The 25,822-nt window shown below is 34.9% G+C and overlaps 2 long non-coding RNA genes across 2 annotated transcripts in view; one reads left to right on the top strand and one right to left on the bottom strand.

Annotated features, from left to right (window-relative positions):
- Window positions 1–25,472, bottom strand: part of LOC308184596 — a 58,423-nt gene extending 32,951 nt beyond the window's left edge. The window contains exons 1-2 of the long non-coding RNA XR_013942716.1: window positions 18,171–25,472; window positions 4,365–4,521 (exon numbers count right to left, since the gene is read on the bottom strand). This is a non-coding gene — a long non-coding RNA (uncharacterized lncRNA). The remainder of the gene's footprint in view (window positions 1–4,364; window positions 4,522–18,170) is intronic.
- Window positions 1–25,822, top strand: part of LOC308188115 — a 437,773-nt gene that overhangs the window by 337,609 nt on the left and 74,342 nt on the right. The gene's annotated exons all lie outside the window — the stretch shown is intronic.

Raw genomic sequence — 25,822 nt, 5'->3', positions numbered from 1 at the left:
TCTCACCTTTAGGAATCTGTGCAAGTCTGCTCTTGCTTACAGCCCTGAGTTTGTTATTTTCTGCTTCCTTCTTCCTCCTTACTTCCCAAGCCTCTTCCTATATGTCTCCCTTAAACTGTTCTTTCCTGGTCTTTGAGGGTTTTATTGATACCACTTCACCTTCTGGTGAAATTCTAGATTCTCAAAGGTCAGTAGCAAACTTCACATCAGCTTCAAAAGGGGTTGTATCCCAGCTGTGTCCATCTTTTCATATGTTGAATAATGTCCTGGCTCTTTATGAAATCTCTTTTCAAAAACACAGTTCTTAAACTGAATTGTTTCCAAACGAGAAGAGGGGGAAAAATACATTTCTTTAACACCAGAAACACAATGTGGCAACACCAAGAGAGAAAAATCTGTGCAAGTAATACAGATAAATTGGGAATCAAAATATAATTCCCGTGTCTTTCTTTGTTACTAGCTCTATTTGTTATCTTCAAGAAATCATTATGTTTTTCCATGCCTCAGTTTCCTCTTTTGCGATATGGTAATTATTTTCCCATTAAGAAATCTTGATATTTGGTCCAATAAAAACAAACAGTATGTGACTGGTATTGTAACATGCCACCAGGTACCCACAGAATCTGATTGTTCCATGCAAGGGTGTCCTTATATTGCATCAGGGCTGAGATAAACCAGGAATTACTATGAAGCACTGCAATCATTTTTTTTCTCTGGAGGATCCCATATTTACTCTTTCATTGTTGTTGTTGTTTTCCATAAGTATGCAATCTTTTTTATTATTATTGTTATTGTTATTATTGCTATTATTAAGTTTATATTTATATTCTCATGAAAGACAATGAAATTCATGTTAATTATAATGCCACCAAAATAACAGAGGTAAATAACATCTTTAAATATATATATATCTTTGTAATAACAACTTAATATATTAATTAATATGAAGTTCTTAACTGTAAGATTAGTTTTTGTTTGTTTGATTGATTGCATGTTTGTTTACTTGTTTGTTTTAAATAATCATTCTAGAATATCTCTATCTACTGTGGTACAGATTATGACAGTGAATCACTAGAATAAACATTAAAATACACCTCTATAACTCTAATGAGTTCTGACCTGTAGTGTAATTGTTTAGTACCTGGTTATTAGTTACCAACAGCTAATGCTTCTCCTTCAAATCAAAACATACATAAAACTAGTAACTAGTCAGATCCTAAGTACTGAGTTTGGTCCCATAGCTTGCTAGTTAATTTGCATACATTTTGGCAAAAGAAATCTGATGAGAAATTAAATAAATGATTATGCTCTCATAATATATAAATCAATTCCATTCTTTATTAGAAATCTTTTACAAAGAGTATTAGATAATTAAGCTGTTATATAGTAACTCATGCATATCAAATATCTCAGCCAAGAAGGTTAATTGAAGCTCCCTCTTCATCATTGTAAATGTCTTCAAACTGCTTTGACTGGGTCAAGTTGAAAGAAAAAAGGTAGACTAATAAAACTTCTGAACAAATTAATGACAGGGAAAAAAATAAAAAAGATGGGAATAATATAATTCTTTGCATATTTATGATTTTTAAAAGAATATTGCACTACTAAACCTTTTTTTCAACTTGACTTCTAATACCAAGTGCTACATCCTTATAGAAATATAGAAAAAAAATCTGCTTGTCTCAATAAGCACCATTATTAAGTCAGAACTTCATACTACGCACCAAATATTGAACTTTGTCCATACACCATTTTCTTCTCCAAAAATAATTAAGATAGCTACAGATTCATCAGTATTGATTATTTTCTTATGTTTGTCTCACCCTATAACACAACATATTGACAAAATACTTGTATAAACTGAGTACAGTTTAAAAATTAGCTCATTGGAGACAGATTCTGGTGTTTGTACAAGCTACTGTCTCACCAGTCTGCCAAATTCAACTACATTACAAAAATGTGGTAACAGAAATTGAAGACAAGACTCTTAATTAGCATTACCATTACTGGATGGTAACAGATGTTAAACATGGCTTCTACAACATCCACTAGATATCAATGTTACTTGCTTTACTTCCTTTTACTAGTGGTAGGTAGAATACACAGAAGGATTATAGTTTTTTGGTTTTTTGTTCGTTTGTTTTTGATGGGGGGAAGAGGGGAATGTGCTTTTTAGTTTTCATTTAATTTACATTATTCACTTACTGTTAATTTAAAATACATATATCTGACAGAATTCACTCCCATTAACTTCAGATCTTCTCCAATTGAGCTGCTTTATTTCACAGGTTCCGAGCCCTGCTCTTGGAAAAAAAAAAAAAAAAAAAAAAGCCTCTCTATTCTTTTTTGCATAGTAGTGTAAAAGAATCCCTAACTACTGAACCATGATACAGTCTTTCACTGCAACCAGTTTCTGAGGGAGAAAGCTCTAAATAATTATAAAAGTATAATGAACATTGCTACTAAATGCTAACTAAATGCCTCATTGGAAAATTTGAAAGGCATTAATTCAGACAACAGTTTCTCTTTATCTCCTATATTTCCTGGTTCTAATTCCTCTTTTTTTTTATTTATTAGTATAGTAATTTGCATGAAAGAAGCATCATTGTTTCTTTAATATTCATTTCCTTTTTCTCATTTAGGGCATCATTCTGCTTCGCTGAAAACAATGGCAATCTTACTGGTTGACTTCAGGAAAGTAGGCCTGACAATGAGAAATGTTGGATGTCTTCAAGCCCCACTGAAGTCAGACGTCCGGTAACAGCCCTCAGAGTCCTTTCAGATCAGAATCCCTAAAGTGCAACTTCCTTTGTGTGACTTAACAATTTGCTATTGCATAAGTGCTGATTACGTCATAAGGGATTATGACTTTATGCACAGAGTAAGCAACAAAGGTAGATGGATTTCTAAGTCCACTCTTTCCCCAGTCCTCTCTTTTCATGCAAATAGCTCTGATTATACCAAATAGCAAGAGAAAGCAGAAAATGCATGTCACAGAAAAGCAAGGTACCAAGAAGCATTTTCTGTGCAATACCAATAGTCAAAATTTGAACCAGCAAAATTTGTCTATCCATCATTAACTGCTCCAGAATAACCAGAACCATCACATCCTCATGGTAGCAAAATACCTTTTGCATTAGAACACCAGGAGAGAAATATTCTAATTGCCAATGAAATAATTTTGACATTATGTTAAAAAGTGCTCTGAGCAAACAGATTTCCATCATGTTGTAGACTGGTTACACTTACAAAACAATCATTTCCAAGAGAGTTTTCTACTGTATTTATTTGTGAGGATGTGGTTTGTGCATCAGACTTTGTGCATATGTGCATGTCTGTAAATTAATCCACTAGGGCCAGAAAATGGAATTTTGATTGGAAGTTCCTGTCAAAGTCTTTTTGAGTGATGGGTGTGCTTTTCATCAGTGTAATCTGTAATCCCATTTCCATTGGTTAGATATAATTCATTATCACACACATAGCAACCTCTTTTTCCTGGGCACATCCAGCAAAATAAGATTCTCAAAAATCCATTTACATTCTGTTACACTTGATATATAGGCTGATGCTCACAAATTATCTAGTCAGAACCTTTCTTAGAAACACCTGTATTTTGTAGTATAGCTCAGAATTTACTGCTTGTCAGGGGAGCATATGACCTACTATACTGTGTCAATCATGGCCTAAAACCTTTTACTTAGAACCTTCAAGCTGTTTTTTCACACTGTTAGAGGAAGTCTGACATCTCATAAAATTTAAAAATGAACTTTCACTGCAAGAAAAGAAGAGAGGAGACTGAAAATACTGCTAATTAAGCAAAAGATAATATATTGCATGTCAGGTCCAGACATGAATGAAAGTATTTACAGAATGTTTAAGGGAAAGCAATATGTCAGTAGCTGATAAGAGCTACTTGTTCTCTATTCATTCTACTGCAAATATCCACTCTCCTCTTCCCTCATTTGAAGCTTGAAATCTTACATCTGAAGTATGTATTTCATTAGATGTAAAATTTTTAATATAAAACTTTATTTTCTTTTCTAATTTCTATTTCAAAAACACTAAAAAAAAAAAAAAGCTAAAAGAACACCAAAACATCTGACGCTCCTAGTGCTCCTAGACTGCACGTGGGTGCTACATTCATATGTAAGAATAGTGGTACCTAATTGAACTGTATTTAATTTTATAAGTCCAAGATACCAAATAGCCACACAACTCTTTGGGCAAATCTTATTTTGTTATTGTCTTAGAGCAAATTTCTATGTTACCTTTAAAATAAGAAACAGCTTGCAGCCATCCAATAATCTTGTTTAAAATGTAACTATATTCAAGAAGATTCTGCCTCAGGAAGACATTTGCATTACCTGAACTCTGCAATTTCATCCAGCATCATGCTATCTCCTTCCCACAGTTCCTCAAAAATGTGCTGGACTCCACTCCCTGAAGCAGGGTTGAACATTCAGGGAAGTATTGACCACATCTTCCTCCCTGCTGGGAAGATCCTACCACTGTCTGGGAAATCTTAAAATTATGAAACAGAAAGTAAAGATATAAATAACACATAGATGTTTGCATAAATTATTTTAAGTTTAAGCAACTTGATCTCTAAACAACGAGAGAAGAGAATAGAACAAGCAAATCCATTTTAATGTCATTACCTTGCTCCTGCTCCTCTGGGAGGTATTTTTAATTGTAGTACACATACTGTAATGTGGTGCCTGCAGTGTTTTGACATGTTCAGGAAAAGTCTGCAGGTGAATACTGGCCATGTGACAAAGAAATTTTTCCTACATGACAAGATGTATTTCTACAAGTCAGTCCACAAATCACAACAGATTGCACAGTTAAAAATAAAAGTGCATAGCTGACATTGCTGTGATTCATTCAGTCAGGTCATTTGTTACTGATACTTGGACAAATACAGAGGAAAACAAAGCCACCTCCAGCTTGTCATAAATTTTAATATAAATTAGTTGTCCAGAGATCTGTTTTAAAATATTAACATTCTTCTATTACTTGAATTAACCCCATCAAATAAATGTCAGAATTATCCCATATATATATTCAATAATACAATAAAAAAGAGTGAATTTTACATGAAAAAAATAGTAACTTAAAAATTAAGTAAGGTGTAAAGGTTATCTAAAATTCTGATTTCTAACAATAGTAATAAAGAATATAGCAAATTAATTTTAAATAATAACTATAATTAACAACAGAACTATGTCTACTTAGTTTGTCGCAAAATTTCCAACATCTTTGTTTCCATGTTTTTTCCATCTCAACAATAATGTAAAACTGTGTATTAGGAAAAGAAAATGTAAAATATACTCTGTGTATATTTCCTAGAAAAGAAGAAATGGATGAAGAAACTACCAGAAAAGGACTTCAGATCATCCCTCCCAACTGCAACATTTTGTTGCGGAATATTTTTTATGCATAGTAAAAGTTTGATTTTTTTTTTTTGGAGAAGACAAAAATCTGTCCTGTCATTATAAGTCAAAACAAAGCATTAAGGAGATAATGAGATCCATTTAATGTTCTTGGATAGGTTATGTTTGGTGTGTGCCATGTTCAGAAGGATTCATTAAAGAGAAAAAGACTCCAGGATCATGGCAGGGAGGTCACGGATGAAGAGAATATTCCTTAGGTAAGAAATGCCTTTAGTTGACACAGTGAAGTGCAGGACGGAAAAATTAGGTGTGGTCTGCTCCCCAACCTGTGCACTCAAGATTCACTGACAGCTTTTCTACTGCTTTATGATCAGTAGTTATCTGCCTCTTTCAGGACTAATGCAGTCTTCCCCTCCGTAACTTATTTGATTTTCTTCACATAAGATATTTCTGCACTTCTCTTTTAAATATCTAACCATGTAAGAATAGAAGTATGCTCCATTTAAGAAACAGATGATCAAAGGATTCATTTCTTATTTAACTTTTCTGGTAGCAGAAGTTACAGAGAAGCTCAAGCCAGTTCAAGTGAATAGCAGTAGAAAACTAAAAGGGGAGAGTGGTTTTTTTCCTCAGGAAAAAGAGAGACAGACAGACAGACAGACAGAGATGGCTTCTTTGTAAATGCTCAGAATCATCTCTCTGCCATTGCCAGGTCAAAGTTAAAGTTCTCAAATACCTTTTGTCAAATCCATACTTAGACAGGTAACTCCCACAGTAAGTGAAAATCAGTGGGAGCTACTGGTGGGAGTTAAGTAACAACAGAACCTTTGAAAGTTAAACCATCAGCTGCTGAACTGTAGCAATGGAAATATTAAAATAAATAATAATAATAATAATTAACCAAAAAAATGTCTTCTCTTCTTAGGATATACCTGCTCATTCACTTTATTAAAATTGACCAGAAATACCTTTTTGCGAGCTTCATTTTTGGAACTAAAACTCACACTTATAATGTCAGGAGTTTTGTTTCTTAATATATATTTTAAAAAAAAAAGGTTCAAAATTTGGTTGTAATTCCTATGGTTCATTTTAATCTCAACTACAAGAGCAACCTGTGGCTCAAAAAAATAATAATAAATAAATAAATACAAAAATTAAAAGTCTATTGCATTACAGATTTAGTCTTCTTTCTTTTGGGAAAAGGATTTATATACTATTTAGGCTTAAGTTCCATAAAGATGAACAGCTTTTAAGTGCATAACTTTAATTTCAACTTCATCTGATCAAGTGTGACCTCAGAAATATTTAACATAGACAAAATAAAAAAGAAGGCATATTTGTTTTCTTAAGAACATATTTCATTCAATATGCTTCTATAATTTTCTGCAAGAGTCATAACTTGTTGTATTTTAGTAAAATAGGGTTCAAATACTGTAATCAGAAACCACATGACCCAAAAATGTTAACCTTCTGATCTTTTTTTTTTTTTAATGATCTTTTGGGCCTAATCATCTCTTCCTAGTACTTCATAACTTAAAGCATTATTTTTCGCTCCTGTCCACATACCTAGGAAAGTACACATAACGTAGAGCATAGAGGATAGTGTGCTAAGTTTGCACTCTGACTTACCCTCTCTCTATTTGAATATCTTCCATGCCCTTAGGTGTTTTTTGTTCTTCAGTAGAAAATATTCTTTGTCTTTATAAAAATATTTTTTCTTATCTTATATATATGGTATTATTGATATTTCTGCAAACTTTCTGAAGAAAAAATTGTCTGCAATAACTGCTTTTTCTCCTTTCAACCTGACTGTCATTTACTTATGTGGAAGCAAATCTTTAATTTTTATTAAATTTCAAGGATTACAACTCCTGTTCTGCTTTTTAACAGAACCAGAACAACTGAAAAACACCAGTTACCAGTATTCGTGCTTTTTGAGAAGTAAATATTCACTACTATAAAGAGAGAGCTATCCAAACAACTCCTTTTCCAGAGCACAATGTAAGAAAGTATCATGGGACAAAAAGCATGTTGTAGTTACTCATCAATATTAAGTTTTCAATGCTGTATTAACTTACATAGAGATTAGTTGGCTTTTAAAAATAAGATAATGTTCTTCAGCTATTGTTCTACATGAAGTATTGGCCAAATTTTCTTTTTTTTTTTGGATACTTGACAGACAGAATTTTATAGTATGTAATGAATTAAAAGTTGTACGTTTGCCTTAAGATTTTATGTACATTTTTAGATTCTTAAGAGCAAATAATAAATTTTCATCACTTAGATTGCTGTACAAACCTGTGATGCAAAAAAATGTTTTCAAAGTTGGGGGGGAGTGGTGTATAAATAACATCTAATATAAGTAATAATAAACATATGTCTTTATAGATACATATATATAGATATGTATACATATATATACACATATATATACACATATATACATATATATACATATATACATACATACATATACATATATATATAATCAGAGATTGACTGTATGGGACCAGAAAAAGAGAAAGAAAAAATCATTTTCAACAATCAAATAATCTGAATTTGTACTGAAAGACTATTTTAAGGCTTTATAAGGACAGAACAAGTTTTAAAACAAGCTAACTTTATCCTCAAGAGCCTCAGCTCTACGGTCTATGGAGAGAGATGTAAATCCCTAGAAAGAGACTCTAGATGTGGCCCTGACTGAGGAGCTGACAGTTTCCTTGGAGCACTCTCTATGCACACTCTCCGTAGAGTGAGAATAAAAGGATTGGCTTCATAAGCCAAAAGCAAGTGTTTAACAATACTGTCCCAGTACATCATTCTGCCATAATAAAATACATTTAACACAAGTGAAGCTCACAAGCATTGCATTCAAATAGTTCAGGAGGAATATTCCCTAACTTTTTAGAATGCTGAGATTTTGGAAGCCACTTTTGAAAAGAGTGCTTTACACTTAAGAAAAGCTAGGTTTCAATTTCAATAACTTCTCCTTTTCTGAAACTTAATTTACGATACCTAAACTTATTATCATAACCAACGTGTACTCAGATAAATATATCAGGCAAAAATTACAGAATGCTGTGAGTTAAATCTTCCACTCAAAGAGTATGGAAAGTTCTTCAAGACGCTGATCATATTCTTTACTTCCATTTTTAATATCTTTTGGCTGAAGACACTGATTACATAGGAAAAGCAGGCAAACAATGTTGTCATTGTTACACATGAAAATTTACAGAAAATATAAGAAATATCCTTTTTCAGATTAAGGACTATAGGAGATGACCCATTTGAACTCTACAGAATTTTGTTAAGATATTACCTTTTCCTAAAAATAATTTTTAAAAAATAATATTATTTAACCACATGAATCTCTGTGATCAGATTAATGATCTACGACATAAAATGACAATGGTGAAGCTTGCCTCTATGTTAGTACCAAAAACTCTTTATTTTTTATTTTCCTGGGTGTTTGTGTGGGGGTTGTTGTTTGGTGGGTGTTTTTTGTTTGTTTGTTTGTTTGTTTGTTTGTTTGGGGGGGAGGGGGAGGGGGATAGAGGGAGACATTGTTCATTGAGATGAAAGCTACAGCGGCACTATTTAGAGATCAGGGTCGTACCTTACTAAACACTACACAAACTCAAAGTATAAGGGATTTTCTGCTCAGAGGGTCTTGTATCCTAAAAGTACTCTCCTGAAGGGCCTTATTTGGTTCTGATTTTCTCTTAAACAAAATATCATCAGGTGACACAGTCCATGTTTGCTTTGATTGGTGCTATAATGCAACAGGAACAAACAAGTTCTGAGTCCAGCTCCTACAGGCACCTTATTTTTCTGACCACAGAGGAGTGACTACAAATTCAAACATGCATGCAGCAGCACAAACTGCAAGCTTTCTCTGCTCACGTTTCTCTGCAATCATTCTGCTTCCAATCACTAAATAGTACTCCTGTGTTAGATATTGCTATGTTAGGTATAACGTATTTCTGCTGGAAATTAATTAACCTGCATTGATTTATTCTCTAGTGGTGCCAGTCTTACATAAGGTTGGTTCACAGAAGCAACCTTTTATTTAGGATCCTGGGTACTTTTTTTGGCTCACAAAGTGAGAGCTGTATTGGTTTGTATTGGTTTGAGAGCACATTTTCAAATCTGCCATTAGATCAAGTCATTTTGCTTGTCTTGTCCTAGATCTCTGTCTTGCACAAGTACGCCTCAGAACCAACAACTGTTTGAGACTCCAAAAGAACTGTGAGATATTTAAAAAGATAATCAGAATGCAAAGGAGTCTGCCTGATACTGAAATGTATATTAGAGAGTTTAATCCTGTGCAGCAGGGCAGGCAATCCAGCACAGAAGACAGGGAAATGTCCTACTATCCAGTCAGACTGCTGAGAACAGCCAATAGATCGAGAAGGCTGTATAAGGAATTATGTCCTGTGTCTCGCAAGGATGGCATACAGTCCATTCTCTTGCTTATTGTTCCTACATCCCAAAAGAAAACAAAAGAACTTCCCTTAGGACAGAGATATAAATGTTGCTATGTGACACCATACCTTAACAATCTGCATTAGCCTAGGCAACATGATTCAGAGATGTAGAGCATCCTTGTTCCTTCCCTATAAAATTTTAATTATTCTCTCAACATATAATAATAATAATAATAATAATAATATGTTTTCTTTACTTGAGTATTTTAGAAATCACCACTGAATAACCTCCCCCCAAAAAAATCCTTTCTCTTTCAGGCATTACTTTTCAATTGACATGTGATTCTACAAATGTGCTGTTTTCCATGCCCTATTACTTAAAGAGTTGCTTTAGCTTGTCTCATCCCTAGCAATATTTCTAGTAATTGTATTCCATATTTCATGGAAGACCAAATAGATTTATTTTTATAACAGACTGACATGTACATAATCTACCTCTGCTGTCCTTTTACACAAAATTCTCTAGAGCATGCATTTGCAATGTGACTTCTCTTCCAGATTAGTATTCAATTTAGAAATCATACGTATGTAGTTAAAAATAAATAAATCTCTTCAACAATACTGTGTTCTTTACCTGACAATTCCAGTAATTGGGTTATGTTCACTTACACTGAATTCCCATTAAAAAAGACACTCTGTCTTTTATCCCAGTGGACCAAGATCAAAGCATCTTTCTTCATCTGAGCATATTGACAAACAGTTTTAGTGATAGCTCATTAAGAGGAAGAATTCTCATGTTTCTCCTTTTTGCACAAGATCTCAAAGAATTGTATCAGACCTTCTCTTACATATGTTAATCAACAGTTTATTCTTTTATTCTCTATTTCAGAAATGAGACTTTTAGTTTCTTATACTCTTTATTAAGATATTTTTATGTGTTTAGACACCTTTCCACCAGAGCACTCTCAGATTGTTAGCAGCCAAACTAGGCATACATTATCTTCCATGGTTCACTATTCCAAAAACATCTTTGCTGCCACTCTTGTGTTTCAGAACAAATGTCTTTGAGACAGCTCTCATACAAAGGCTTATCTCTAGTCTTTTCTATGCCTACTCCTCCCACGAAAGAGAGAAAATCTATTGCACAGATTTATTATTTTTTACTTATTATTATTTTATTTTCATTCCTATAGCCTTGGTCTACACTCTGCATGTTTCCAAAGTTCCTTATTCTTTCTCATACTTTTAGATCTTTTCCCTTCTATTAAAACATCATACTTAATAGCTATTTTGACACCAACATTTCTTACAACGTATTTTGGTGAGACAGATAAGATGTAAAGCATAATTGGAAAGGCAGTCAGAAAAAAAAAAAAACAGTGTCTCCTTAAGGAAGGGTTGGCCATGCAAATAAGCATACTTTTTTTTTTTTTCTAATGACCCGTGCAAAAACACTGCTAGCAATCAAGCTTAGTGAAAGATTTTGAATCAGTCAACATTACCAGAATATTTTTTCCAATTGTAGGTAGTAAAAAATGTTATCTGCTCATAAAATCATTTAGTTCTTTCACACCTCTATATATGCAAAGTGTATACACTTAGTACCATGACTAACAAGTACGCATACTTGATCATATTTGCACTGAACATTATGACCTGCTTTCCTTAGCCTCTATCTTCAGGTGAATGGAGTTCTCTACTGACAAGAACCACGGACTATTTGAGCTCTTTTAGCTCTATTCTGGAGTTTATTGAGAATTTCCTTACCCTTAGTAAATTGCTTCAATTCCCTTTCATGTCTTTTCTTGAGAATGAAAGCTTGACATCTTTTTAAAGCTACCATACGTAGCTTCTGAATCAACATGCTATTTTGTAATCATACGGTTTCAAACAGTTCATTTTCCAGATTGCTATTTATTCATACAGTTAATTCACACACCAAGTCAGTTTAGCTCACAACCAAACCCTCGGTTTTACCAAGTACATTCTCTTGCCTTATAGTTAAAAATTTAAGGCTTAAAATAAGCTTTTTTTGAGTGTTTTGGTTTTGTTTGTTTGCTTTTGTTGTTTTTTTTCATCACTTATATTCTGTTGAATAAAAATACATTTTGAATAGTGTGTGCTCTTTCTACTTCCCCTAGCTTCACAGCCAGCTATCTGTCTGAGATGACATAGAGTGATCCTAAGCCAGAAATATAACTGTCTGCAGACGCTCTGCTGCACTAGTTCGCAGGTTATCAGTGACTTTTATCCTTCTCTAGTTGTGCTCCAGAGGTTCTGTCAGGTTATGCACTCATTTCACTTTAGTTTGAATCATGTACACTTTTAAGATATTGGTTTATTTCTCTATTTTCCCAAGTTCTGATCAATTGGTACTCTGCAGTGGCAGCATCTGTGCATCACTGAATGGCTCACATCAGATAACCTGACACTTCTTATAAACTATATTAAGGACCATATTAATCTTGCATTATTTCTGAAATACTGAACTATAGTGGGGGGAAAAATCAAATTTGTACAACATCCTTTTCATCCATGTAGCTTGACTTTAGAAACTGAGGAATTATTTCAGTTGTCCTAAAAACAGTTGACAAAATCAATCCTCTTTTGTCTGTTTTCTCTGTGGAAGTTATACATGTAAAATACTTCTCTGATATTCAAAAGAAATATGGTAGAGATTCATGTAAGTTTAATTTCAGAATTTTTAAATGAATAGAGCTCTGCTTCTTACTGTACTAGGGAAATCCACAGCTACCATTTCCATGTTTCAGACAACTCTTTTCACACATTACCCACAAATGAAAACCTCCATATATCACCTATTCTTTCTCCATGTTGTGGTTTAACCCAGCAGACAGCTAAGTGCCATACAGCCATTCATTCACTGTCTGCCCACACCAAACACAATGGGACTGGGAAAACAGTCAGGAGAAAAAATGTAAAACTCAAGGGATGAGATAAAGATGGTTTAATAGGAAAGATAAGGGGGGAGGGAAAACACAACACACACAGAAAAAAAAAAAAAAAAAAAGAATACACAAAGCAAGTGATTCACGACACAATTGCTCTCCACCAGCTGACCGATGCTCAGAGAGTCCCTGAGAAAGGACAGCCCCCCCCAGCCAACTCCCCCCAGCCTTATTGTTCAGCACGATGCCATATGGTACAGAATATCCCTTTGGCAAGTTTGGTTCACCTGCCCAGGTTCTGTTCCCTCACAGCTTCCAGTGTACCCCCAGCTTCCTCGCTGGCTGCACAAGAAGCTGAAAAGTCCTTAGCTCTGTGCAAGCACTGCTCTGCAACAACTAAAATATCAGTGAGTTTTCAGCATTATTTTAATCCTAAATCCTAAACACAGCACCATACTAGCCACTATGAAGAAAATTAACTCAATCCCAGATAAAACTAGGACACTTCATTTTCTATTTTCATTCTGAATTTAAGTCAAAAATACTGAAGCCAAACATTTTTTTCTTGGATTGTTTTATTTTTGTGTTGTATAAACTCAACATTAACCTAAGAAAAGTTTTACAATAACAGAATAAGAGAATCACAGCATGGAAGGAACCTCTCAAGATCATTTAGTCCAACACCACTGCTCAAGCAAGGTCTCCTAGAGCAGGTAGCTCAGGGCCATGTCCAGCTGGGTTTGAAATAGTTCCAAGAACGAAAATTCTGCAACATCCCTGGAATTCTTTTCTAGCACTCAACCATCTTCACAGAAAATAATAATAAAATAATAATAATAATAATAATAATAATAATAATAATAATAATAAAGCGTTTCTTTATGGCCAAGCATAATTTCATGTATTTCAGATTGTGTCTCTTGTCCACTGAACAGACACCACTGAAAAGAGCCTGTCTCCATCTTCTTTACACCCTTCCTTCAGTTATATCATGCATTCTCCTGAGCCTTCTTGTCTATAGGCTGGACAGTCTCAGTTCTCTTAGTCTTTCCTCACAGCAGATATGCTCCAATCCTTTAATCATCTTCATGGTGTTTCACTGGACTCTCTCCAGGATGTCCAGTATGTCTCTCTTGTACTGCGGGACCCAGAACTAGACACAGTACACCAGCTGTGGCCTCACCAGTGCTGAGTAGAGGGGAAGGATCACCTCTGCTTCTTCAACACGCTGGCAACTCTTCCTTGTGCAGCCCAGGATGCTGCTGACTTCCTTTGTGACAAGGCACATGGCTGGCTTACGTTCAACTTGGTATCCTCCAGGACCTCCTGATCCTTCTCTGAAGAGCTGTTTTCCAGACAAAAACTCATGCTGATGACTGGGATTGGTTATTCTTTCCCAGATGAAGGACTTTGACTTTTCCTTTTGTTGAATTCCATGAGGTCCCATTCTGACCAACAGTACAGCCTGTTAAAATACTCCTGAATAGCAGCCCAACCACCTGATTAGCCACCCCTCCCAGTTTTGTACCATCTACAAACACAACAAAAGGGTCAATCTAACTAGAAAAGAGCAGGTGGGACAAACAGGAGTTTAAGAAAATAAAGTGCTTTGGCAATAAGGTAGAGAAGACAGCCTTGAATGATAGCTGCCTGGCACAGGACAGAGGGCTGTGATATATACCTTTAGCTGCCTTAAGCTTTTCCAGGAATAGGAAAAGGATACTCTGGGATGAAACAGCCTTCCTCATGTAGCGTCACTGGCCTAGCATTCTCAAACATGCCTCCCAACATTCTTAAGGGTGCTAACGTTCTCCCCCAGATATATTCAGGGTCTTCTATGAGACTATTTCTTTCTGTGACACTTTATTCAGCTGCTTTAAAGACCCCTTTAACCATCCTTCCAAAAAAATCACAGAGCTCTACATCACTCTCTGCTGATTTTCTTCCTGTTGAGCATGCTGTCTTTCTTGAAATCTTTGTCAAAAACTAAAATTGAAACATCTTCCTGCAAGGTGGAACAGCATGTGTGCATCATAATAGGTTAATGATTTCTTTATAGCTAGCTGAGCAACAGATCAGTTGTTAACAGATTCTGTTTTTTGTTGTTGTTGTCTTTTCTCATAGACAAAGGATTATTTTACATTCTGATACAGATAAGGATAGCACGTGTATGCATGTACTTTGTTTCACAGTTCATCTGATTCTAAAATGTCTGTAGCATTTGTGTCTATATTTAGTGTTTTTCTGTTTCCTTATTTACTTTTGTGACAGGATGTTTTGCATGAAGGATAATTACATGGTAACAGCATCCAAAGCTTTAGGATCAGCAAAACAGAAGATGCTTGGTATCTTAAAATTCTGAAGGGCAATGAAATGAATATCCAGTAAAAGCAGACAGGGGCATCAAAGAAGCTTGTGGTATTGGGCATTTGTGTGAAAGAACCATTTTTCAGTAAGCAGCACTAGCTGAGAGAATTGCTTGGCATGTGTGTAGGCAGGTAGCAGAAACATAGTGATTGCCAAGGGTCTGGCTGACTTTGTAACCCATGCAAAGAGAATAACTTCTTTAAATATTTTTGTAACATCTGGCACATATTGAAACAAATTCTTTGCTCCAGAAACAGAGTAATATTCTATTGATAGCATTGGGCAATTTTCTTAAAGAAGGAATTTGACCTATAGTTTTTTCTAACACTGACTTTAAGCTGGCTTTTTTGGTCTCTGTTATGAGATTTGAACAGGGCTCCCTGCATCTTCAAAGCCCGTGGGACAGCTTTGAAAAAAATCTCACTCTAAATGTCAGAAAAGTTAAATTTCTCCATATTTTAAAATGTGATTTCCCATATGAATAAGCTGTATCCTTACATAATTTTAGAAAACAAACCAACTGAAGAATGATAATCACAAGTGGGATCCAAACTAACATGCCATATAATAATTGCATTTCATAGTTGTAGCTTTTTAACCTTATTGCTATGAAAATTATTTATTACAGGTTTTAGACACCTAACATTTTTAAGTTCGGGTATGTTAGCTACCACATTCTTTCTTCATCTTAATTAAAAATGAGACAATAACTATTTGAAAACTAGGAAAGGGTATGACATTTGCATTACTGACAAAACCTCCAAAAACAAGCTTTCCTTTTGTAGGAAATACAGTTTTTTCAACAAGTAGTTGAAGTCTGTGAGGTCATTTGATTGCTCAGGGTTTGGAAGAGAAATATGTATTTTGTTGGTTTAGTTTCTCTTCCAGAAAGGCAGTCTCAATCTCTTCCATTATATGATGTTAGGTAGAAAGAGCCTTCGTAGTAACACTACTCTTTCCCATGCTGACAAAAATGCCTGACCAAGTACTACAGTATTTTTATCACGGAGCCCTTATCATGTTTCTTAATGGCCTAAAAGTCTTCCAGAAGCACACACACTGGATGAAAATCAAACCTATAGAAAGAGCTAAGTTCAAGCTTGCACAACATTTATATCCCATCTAAGCAGTAAGACAGTACAAAGAGTATTTGAATTAATGTGTGGGTGGACTGATTTACTGCACATAGTGCTCTGTTGAATTCAGCTTCTCTTTCTTCTGTTTTCCTGGAAATCATTGCACCAGAGTATTTTGTCATCCCAGATTTATTAAGAGGTAACAAATCTTTTGAGTCTTCTACTCACAATGAGATTCACCAAGGCATTGGTATTTTCCTCTAACAACACTAGCCTCTTTCCATCAGCACTTCCTACTAAATTTTACCTAAGACACTTCCTTAGGCCCAGTCACTCATCTTCCTCCCACAGAAGAGCAAAGCATGCTTCTTATTTTGTGTCTTTTCCCCATAAGTCATGAGAGCTCCCAATGTTTCCTGTAGGCAGCTGAGATATTTTCTGGCTACAAAAGTTAACATTTTAGTAACAGTACAGAAATGGTGTCTTAGCAAATTGTCACGCCATCTTTATTGCCTTCCTCTGTTAAAAGTAGAGTAAGGGGTTTTGAAACCTGTCCCTTGGAATTGAATGTATAGATTCATTCTCGCTTCATCACTGTGGCTGTTAAAGGCTGTCAGGCAATTTACAGTGATTAATTGGGAAATGATTGTAGACTCAGAACACTGAGGTTAAAGAATTTGAAGATGATATATTAAAGTAAAGCTAAGTAATTATGCCCACAAATGTGATGTTTTATATGAAAAGCACATATAAGAGCTTTAAATTCATACAGCTACAAGATTAAGAAAGCGCTGTCTGCTCTTACCTGCCCATTTCCAGTTTGTCTCTGTCCTAAGCTTTCTGTTGTTGGATTACAAGACTCAGTATCTTCTTTCCGCAGAAACAAACTTGACCCATTTGTATTCTTTCAAATTGTTTTTTTCCCTGGTAATTTATTCCATATGCTTATTACTAAGTATGTGAAGCACAGAAGTCCTTATTGTGTTCCCCTCTATAAAGCATGTAACTCCAGTAAGCACTGAAAATAGTGAATTACAGAACCGAATTCCCCCATGAAAAAGTAGAGTGCCAAGATGATGCATGCTAGACAATGCAGTTAAGCCCTCCAAAGTGGTACAGTAAGTAATGGTTTCAAATAAAGAGTGTCATTTTCTTTTCCCTTTAGGATCAGGCTGTTTTTCAGATCTCATGGACTCCTCTTAATAACTATAATAAAAAGCATCCAATATGCTAGAGTTCAAGTGTATTATGTATAGATCATGTCATGTTTTTATAGCTGGATTTGATTGCCAGTTTATGCTTCTCTGCAGTTGTATTCAAAGTTCAGATACTCTGTTTCATTTTGAGCACTTCCTATAGGGAAGGACATTGCAAGCAGGGTAGCTGTAATCTTCACAGTGTTAGTGTCTGCTTTAGGGGACAGCAGAATTCCTCAGACAGCCTGTCAGCACAGCTGGTTTTCTACCCCCACAATTCCCCTTTCTTTCCATTGTGAGTTACTGGAGGTATTTAATCCTTCTTTTTTTTTTTTTTTTTTTTTCCCCCTAAGAATGTCCTTCAACCTGTAACTACTCACACGGTCTTTTCAGAATACAATCATTTCTTTATATCAAACCTATGGAAAATTGAAACAAACCCAGTTGTAATAAAACTCATGTTAGAAGCTAAGATCATAGATGATGTTTTAACCAGGAAACCTTTTATAGGGCCTAAGAAAAAGCATTGCAAGGAAAGAAGGAAAGTACAAGGAGGAAGGAAAGAGAGAGTAAGATAAGGAGAGTGATGTTGTGAAAGCCAAAAGAGAAAGGGGAAGAAGTGGAGAAGCTGACAATCAATAGGAAAGGAAAGAGGAAAACACTGTGTGCACAAAAAGGAAAGTGAAAGACCAGGAAAGAACAAATGAAAGAAGCCAGTAGCAATTCCCCCACAAAACTCCATAAGAGTATGGTAAGAAAAGACTAAATAAGATGATCATCTTAAAGACAATTCATTTCATACCTGTAGGTTCCACAGTGGGACTTAGTGACAGAGATGTGCTGCTCTCATCCCAGCCAGGAAGACAGTGGGTGCAGGCTGGGGGCTGGACAGAGAGGGCTGGGGACCACAGAGCCCCCAGATCACCCCATCCCTCCTCACACTGCCCACCACATGTGAGCTGCCCACCACATGTGAGCTGACAAATAAGGACATTCACTGCTGACGTGAGGGTCTGTGAAAACTGCCATTGCAATGTTTTTTTCTGTGGAATTCATCACCCAGCACGAGAAGGGGATTTTAGCGTGTCTCCCCCTTGCTCCAGCCTGTAATAACTGTAAAGCAAGGAGAGCAGAAATATGACTCTTGTGACAATATATTCCTGGAGAAAAGCCAGAGCTCTGTACCATTTATGTATTAATTTGAGATATACAGGGTCTAGGTCTAGTGCTGACCTTCCTATGGTTAGATTAATTTAACATACCAAATATATAAGCAAAACTTTATATCTCTCTTAATTCTGCAATTGGAAAACTGAATCCAGAGTCCCAACCCTGTGAATCAGTGGGCAGATGGACTAACTTATTCAATGTCAGTCACTCTAAAAATCCATTTCTTTCTGAGGTCTATTATTGCACTAACATTTCTGATTTTTGGGGAGGCACTGGGAAGAGGTCCTTCCCTATTAGAAAATCTCATTTCTTTCCCACAGATGGGAGCATTTTTTTCCTTAGTAAGACAATAAAAACATTTTTTTTTTTGCCTTAACAACATTACATTCTATATAAACTTCATCTTTTTCATCACTCTATTAAAGAAGCTAAAACATCTTGCAGGAGAAAAGCAAGAACATACTAAGTTATTCATTTTCATTTTCAATTTAACAATACTTACAACAGTATCAGCATGTTTACTGCATACTCTGATGATGCTGGAGTTCTATGATGTACAGGTCAATTACCTTTACTTTTGTGTGAACAGCAACAGAAATAAAATTAAAAAGAAAAAAAAACTTTTTTTCTCTCCATTTTTCTTTCGAAAATGTTCTAAAAGACCAGTTCACACCAAATTAAAGCACTACTTGTACATATTTTGGTATTTTTGCAAGACATACAATGACTGGGCTTCCTTAGATGGTGAATTTAACATTATGCAAGGAGGGAGCATTCTCATGCTAATAGACAAATCTAAGCCATTCACAAAAGAAATCTTCTTGAATAGTGTAAAAGCTGAGTTGCTAAAGGATTGAGGGAGAGGAGAAAAAATAGTTTAAAACTAGTTTTGCTGTGCTAAAGGTTTATGAGGTTCTGTCTTGATTTTACCTTCTTAAAAAGAAGGAACTACTTAAAAAGTAGTTTCTTTTAGGCTACAACAAGATACTAAATGTCAGTTTACGCAAGAAGCCAACTTGTGGTAAATATGACTATCAAGTATAAATGTTTGGAGATAATTTCTTGAGTCTTGAGACAGCATGGAATCATCTTTCATTGTGTCTCATTTAACATTATGGTTCTTTTTGACATGCATTTGTGAATCATATTTTGCCTTTATGGAGAAGAAGTTTGTTTGTTTTTTAATCAACAGGACTAGAAATAATTATAAAGTTTTATAACAATAAATCAGAATGCTGCAGAAAGGACTTTGGGATACAGACTGGGTTTAGTATGAGAACCCACCACAACATGCTGTTCACTATCGTAATAACTTTTGTTACTAGGATTTCAATACAGAGGTTCCAAAACATGAGATAAATAAACAATGCATTTATCTTAAAACAGTGGGAAAAAAATAATAATAATTTTCTTTTGCAACTAACAAAATGATAAAGTTACCAAAAAACTGTAGAAAAACATGGGAAGAAAGGGTAAATCAGATGAAGATTCATAGGTTCATCCTTACAGCAATTCATCGTTTACACTAGTCCAACAAAAGACCTCTGCATCACTTCCTTCCCACCTAAGGCCTACTGTGAAGGTTTTAATGGGTTATTTGTAGTTCTTAGACATTGTGTTGTCCTTCTGTACATGGCAAATTTCAAGCCTTGGTACTAATTGGGGAAATAAAAGATTCCTGATGGAGGGCCAGATCAACTTTAAATTCATGATTCATGGAAAAATTCCAAATGACTAGAATAAGCCCTGGATCAGGTCCATATTAAGGATCCCTTAATATCATCAGGCCACAGCCTTATTTCATTCACTTCACTTCAATCGCTCATGACTCATGAAGTTGCAAATTAAAAAATGAGTAACTTTTAAGACAAAAGATTATATTGTATAGCATAACTTTCTCCTTATATTCTCCCCCATGTTTCATCTGAAATAAATGTGATTGTTAAGTTGCAGCAAAGTCACTTGCACATATGCACTAGCAACTTGGTTCATCAAGAATGACTTCATGCTCAAGTCAACAAATTAAATTATGGGCCCAACAATGTTCCATTTAAGATGAGTGACAAGAGTTTATCTGAAACAAATGACAGCAGATTCACAACATACATCTTTCACAAAATAAATACCTGTAAACGCAACAAAGACAATGATGGCACCTAATCTTTTACAATAGATTTTTGTAATTTTTAAAGTTGGAAAGGTGAGGAAGTGACAATAACAATTGCTATAGAGACAATGCACACTATTCCTGCTCTAACTGATTTTCAGACAAAAACAAGCTGAAATATAGAGTAAAACACTTCATGTAAAATAAAATAAAATAAAATAAAATAAAATAAAATAAAATAAAATAAAATAAAATAAAATAAAATAAAATAAAATAAAATAAAATAAAATAAAATAAAATAAAATAAAATAAAATAAATATGGCATCTGGGTATCTTATATAACATACACTATACATTTACATAGTCAAATCTAGTTCACCCTCCTGATGCAAGTAGTCCCACAGAAGTTAATAATATTAATAATGTAAAGATGAGAGCAATTTCATGCTACACATATACAGGTATAAAAGCTTAGAACTTTTTTGACATTTATCCTTGGCAAGGAGGAAGAGGGGAGAAAGGATATTTCTTATCAGACCAGGGCAAGACAGTAATTCCTGAAGAGACACCCCATGAAATCCATCAAGAACTTGATTTATTTGGGCCTAATTGACACTGAAGTTGCTGTAATTCATAACCAGCATAGCAGAAAAGCCTAAATTCAATAAAGTTCATGTTTCTCTTTAGAACTCTTCAATTACTTTACAGACAAAGTCTGAAAGATTCAAGACCACAGGTATCATGAGTGCCAACACTCTACCTGAACCTGCTCCAAAGTCTTTGGATCCAATATATTGTAAAGTACTGATAAATCTTGAATTATTGAACCTGCTTATCTAAGTAATAAAAATGTAACATTAAGCACCCCTCAAATGTTTAAAAACAGAACTGAGGAATCTCTTTACTGCTTGGCTAGAGGAGAAAATGACTCAATAGTGGAGCAGTGTATGGGTAGTACATGTTTTGTAAGGGAGAGAATTTTATATGTGAATTTTATATGTGAAAGAGCTGAGTGTGTTGGCAAAAGCAGATACATGGCAAGGGGGTTGGAATTAGATGATCTTTAAGTTTCCTTCCAACCCAAACCATTCTATGATTCTATGATTCTACATTGTAATTTATTTTCTGCATTAACATACACAACTTCTTTGTCGAAATGTGGTGGGAAAATTATTAAAACAGGTTTGTTTATTGATTTTTTATTTCATTTTCTTCTTTTGTTTTGAAGAGAGGATGTCTAATCTTTTTGAATATGTTGTGAGTAGCTTGTAAAATAATCTCTTTATTTATTCACATCCATATTCATACACACACACCAAGGTTTTTGTTGGTGGTGGTGTTTTTTCGTCATCTTGAAGGACTGTATAAATGAACAATCTCCAGGTGAAGCATCTAGATCACAGATCTACTCAGACTGCAGTACATGTATTTCACAGATGTAATATATGAACCTTGGATGAACAGTTATGTGTCTTCTCCTGCTCCTTTACACACATGGGAGCAACTGCTTTTGATAATACCATTTCTATATCGTGAATTCTGCAAACATTTGACCTAAATTACACACTATCTTGAATTAATGTCAGACAAGACATTTTCCTTAACCAGTTCCATGTTCATGGCATCCCAATGTTTATGCCAGCCCAAGCATATTAAGTGGACTTAAAAAAAAAAAAAAAAAAAGTGAAAACTTGAAAGGTTTTGTTTATTTGTTGCAGGGGGTGGGGAGATGAGATACATGAGTGGAGGAGGGAATTGAAAGTGAAACCTTGGCTGTGTTCAGTTAACAATAAATTTCACGGTGGTATCAACGATGCCAGAACACAACCATATAAGGAGTATTCCTCTTTGTACATAGTTAACATTCAGAGGAAAGCTAGTGTAGTTGAATGTTAAAACAGACTAGAATAGAAGCTATTTTGAAAATATTTTTGCTCACAGGCTCAGAACCCCAGTACAGTCAACTAGAAAGAGGAAAGAATAGGCTGTCCACAGACAGAATGAACTGAGATCTGAGCTATTTTATTACATATAAGTATAACTTACTCTGTTCCATTAGTAACCCCTGACTCTCTGATATTAAAAAAATAAAATAAAGAAATAAAATAAAATAAATAAATAAATAAAGGCAGCATACCCTGTTAAGATAAATATTGGTTTACTGTTATAAACAAAGCTGCTTATTGGCAGTATAATTTTCAATTGTAGTAAAGATTTTCTTTTTATCACTACTTTTGGCAATGTTAGGCAAATATTTAATATCAGTGCTGATGTATGCACCTTCTGATTCTTTCCTAAGCCGTATGGAAGACAAGAATACTTCTGGTTAGGCTTCCATACCCAGAGATATGGACACTGAGGAAGAGGCCTGTAACTTGATAGAAAGCTGGTAACAGCACAGTATGCTTACTAATAAGCACTCAGTTACAGGGAATTTCTATGTAGTCACTTGAGTACTGCTACTGTCTGTGGGTCCGCTTCCAGAGGGGACAATGCCACCTCCAGCACTGGAATTATTTGAGCAATGAGACCCATGTTGTTTTTTTTTTTTAAAGCAAGCAATGATTTATTACTATAATTCTACCTGAGTTTCACATGTAGCTACTTGGTTTTGGGATGAGAACTGGCTCATACCTTTCTAGTTTACAAAAAAAACAACAGATAAAAGTAGATTGTAGCTGAACACATAAATATGCCCTGAGTGGATTTCTAGTATCCTTTCTAAGGCTGTTTTATTTATTTATTTATTTATTTTCCGGAAAATGAGAATTCTTTTGAAGTAGTCCTGATTTTGCAAAAAATAAAGGCTGCAGGCTGGAAAGCTAGGAAGCCAATAGCAGTACAACCACCCAACTAGTTAAACTGTTTTTCTACAACAAAAACATAATATAGATTTGATGGAAAGGGGTAAGTGAATGACTAGGAATAAGAAGTTTCTTTGCTATTATGGCTCTGTTCAGTTAAGAAAGCATATGTTGACCATTCCATGGGAGAAGCTTCATGGGACTCTTTTTTTTTTCCTTTTTTTTTCCCTCAAAGACACCAACTGTTTTTGCTGTCCTAATTACTATGATTTAGTAGAAACTGTCAAACTGCTCAGCAAGACACAAAACCCAGATGGAACATGCACATTGCCCTAAAAACCCTGAGATCTAAATGAGGCAAGCAATGCAGTCCAGACACATAATGTACTAGATCACCACTAAAAGACATTGAGGTCAAAAATTACTTTGGCTTTTGTCTGTTTGTTTTTAAACAGCATTTATGGGGTTGATTAGCACTAAAAAGTAGTTACCCTGTCACTTATATGATCTGTGCATCTCATACATAATGTACAAAGAAAGTACAAAATCCTTCAAATAGAAACGTACTGTAGTAAGCAACAAAATACATCATTATTTTTAACCATATACCACAATAAGGATTCATTTCCCAAATACAAGCCTTCACATCTATACTGTTTCTAACCTATATTTTACAAATATAGAAAGCACAAATATTAGCAGGGAAAATAAAAATATAAATAGTGTACACACAAAAAATATATTCTAGTTATTGGGATATTTCTTCTTTTTTGTCTTTTTCCCCCATTATTATTTTTTTTGTTTAGCCAGACTTATCTCAACGTAAATATCTACACATTTTTGATCAGTTCTGCATACATTTCACAGTAAGCCCTGAAAATATGTTTTTAATAGACACGTCAAATATCTAACAGCTGAAATCAAGCCTGTGGGATCTATAAGCATGTGTAATTTCAGTTAACACAAACATAGCAAAAACTGTGGGATAAGCATGTGTAACTGTAACAGTAAAGCTCAAGGACGCTAACCTCCCTTACATGATAAGGCAAGTTTGAGGTTTGCTTTGATCCATGAGAGATGAGTTATAAAAAGCACTTCTGTTCCCCTGCTTAAGAATGAAGGATTCCTTTTGCTGCATTATGCATAACATCATTACAGACAAGGTACAAGTCAAGAGCAAGTGGTTCAGATATCCTACTAGCATACTAAAATAGCAGTGGGACTATAAAATGATTTAGGTACTATATAACACAGCTCGTTTTTAAATACTACTTATGCCATCACATTTACCAGGAATCTTTCCTTTTTAAGTGTTCTAAATGTAAAGTTTCTGGTATCTGTTCCCTGGAGGCAACTTCAACTAGAATAGGCACGTTGGTACAGCAGATGACTATCGATTCCTTACAAACTACGCCTGATGTACTGTGTAGTGATAGAAAGCCCCTTATCAGCTTGGATTCCAACCTACAGGCAACTGCTGTCCAGATCTTACAATGAAAGATAATGTGGTGTAATTAAAGCTCATGACCTACAGATACAGAGTGCCAAACATTGCTTGCTTTAGTCAGGACTGGAAATTTTGGCTATAAATTTCCTGTGAAGATTTTTCTAATCTATAAGAAGACATCCTGCTTAAGCCTTTCCCTTGAATATTCACAGACTCACTGTCTTGCTTTCTCTTTTTCTTTTCCCTTCTCATATACACTAACAAGCCTAATTTAAAACATCTCACGAACACCGTCTATGCAGCAGTTGTGCATTTTGTGCATTTTGTGTCCACTTGCAAAGTTTCCCAAATTTATTTTAAGCACTTGAAAACAATCAGAGATTTACTCAATTTTAGCATAAAATTTAAAATCCAAATTCCACTTAGCCTGCCAAAGCCTCACACAATTTTTATGTGCAATTGAACTTTGTGAAAAGGTAAATTAAACTGTGTTTGAGAATGTTCTCAGACTTTGGGACACAGTTGTAGGTATATCTGTGGTAACATCATAGTTAAGATCAGGATGCACTTTTGAAGTAAATCCCCCAGTAGTTCCTACTTCCTGCTCTTTGGTTCACATCAAGTTTGGAATGTGCAAAATGAATTCCTTTCAGATAAAAATAAACCTGCAGAAGCAGTCTCAGAGGGCATCTAATGCACTTTGATTGCTAATGGTCACAAGAGCAAACTAGAGTTGAACAACAGTAAAACAACAGTAAAACCCTCTGAAATACAGATTGTGAAGGTCAGTTTGGATGCAATCCTTAGCACCAGATGCTTTCTTCCACAGATCTGTTCTTATTCAGCTCTTTTCCTAATATAGGCATTCCCAAAACTGTCAGAGCTTGTCCTGGCACACTTTTGGACAATGCCATCTAACACTCGT

Source organism: Anser brachyrhynchus, assembly GCF_964034855.1.
Source record: "Anser brachyrhynchus genome assembly, chromosome: 1".
NCBI classification, from domain to species: domain Eukaryota; kingdom Metazoa; phylum Chordata; class Aves; order Anseriformes; family Anatidae; genus Anser; species Anser brachyrhynchus.
This window is presented reverse-complemented; position numbering and strand designations above follow the sequence as displayed.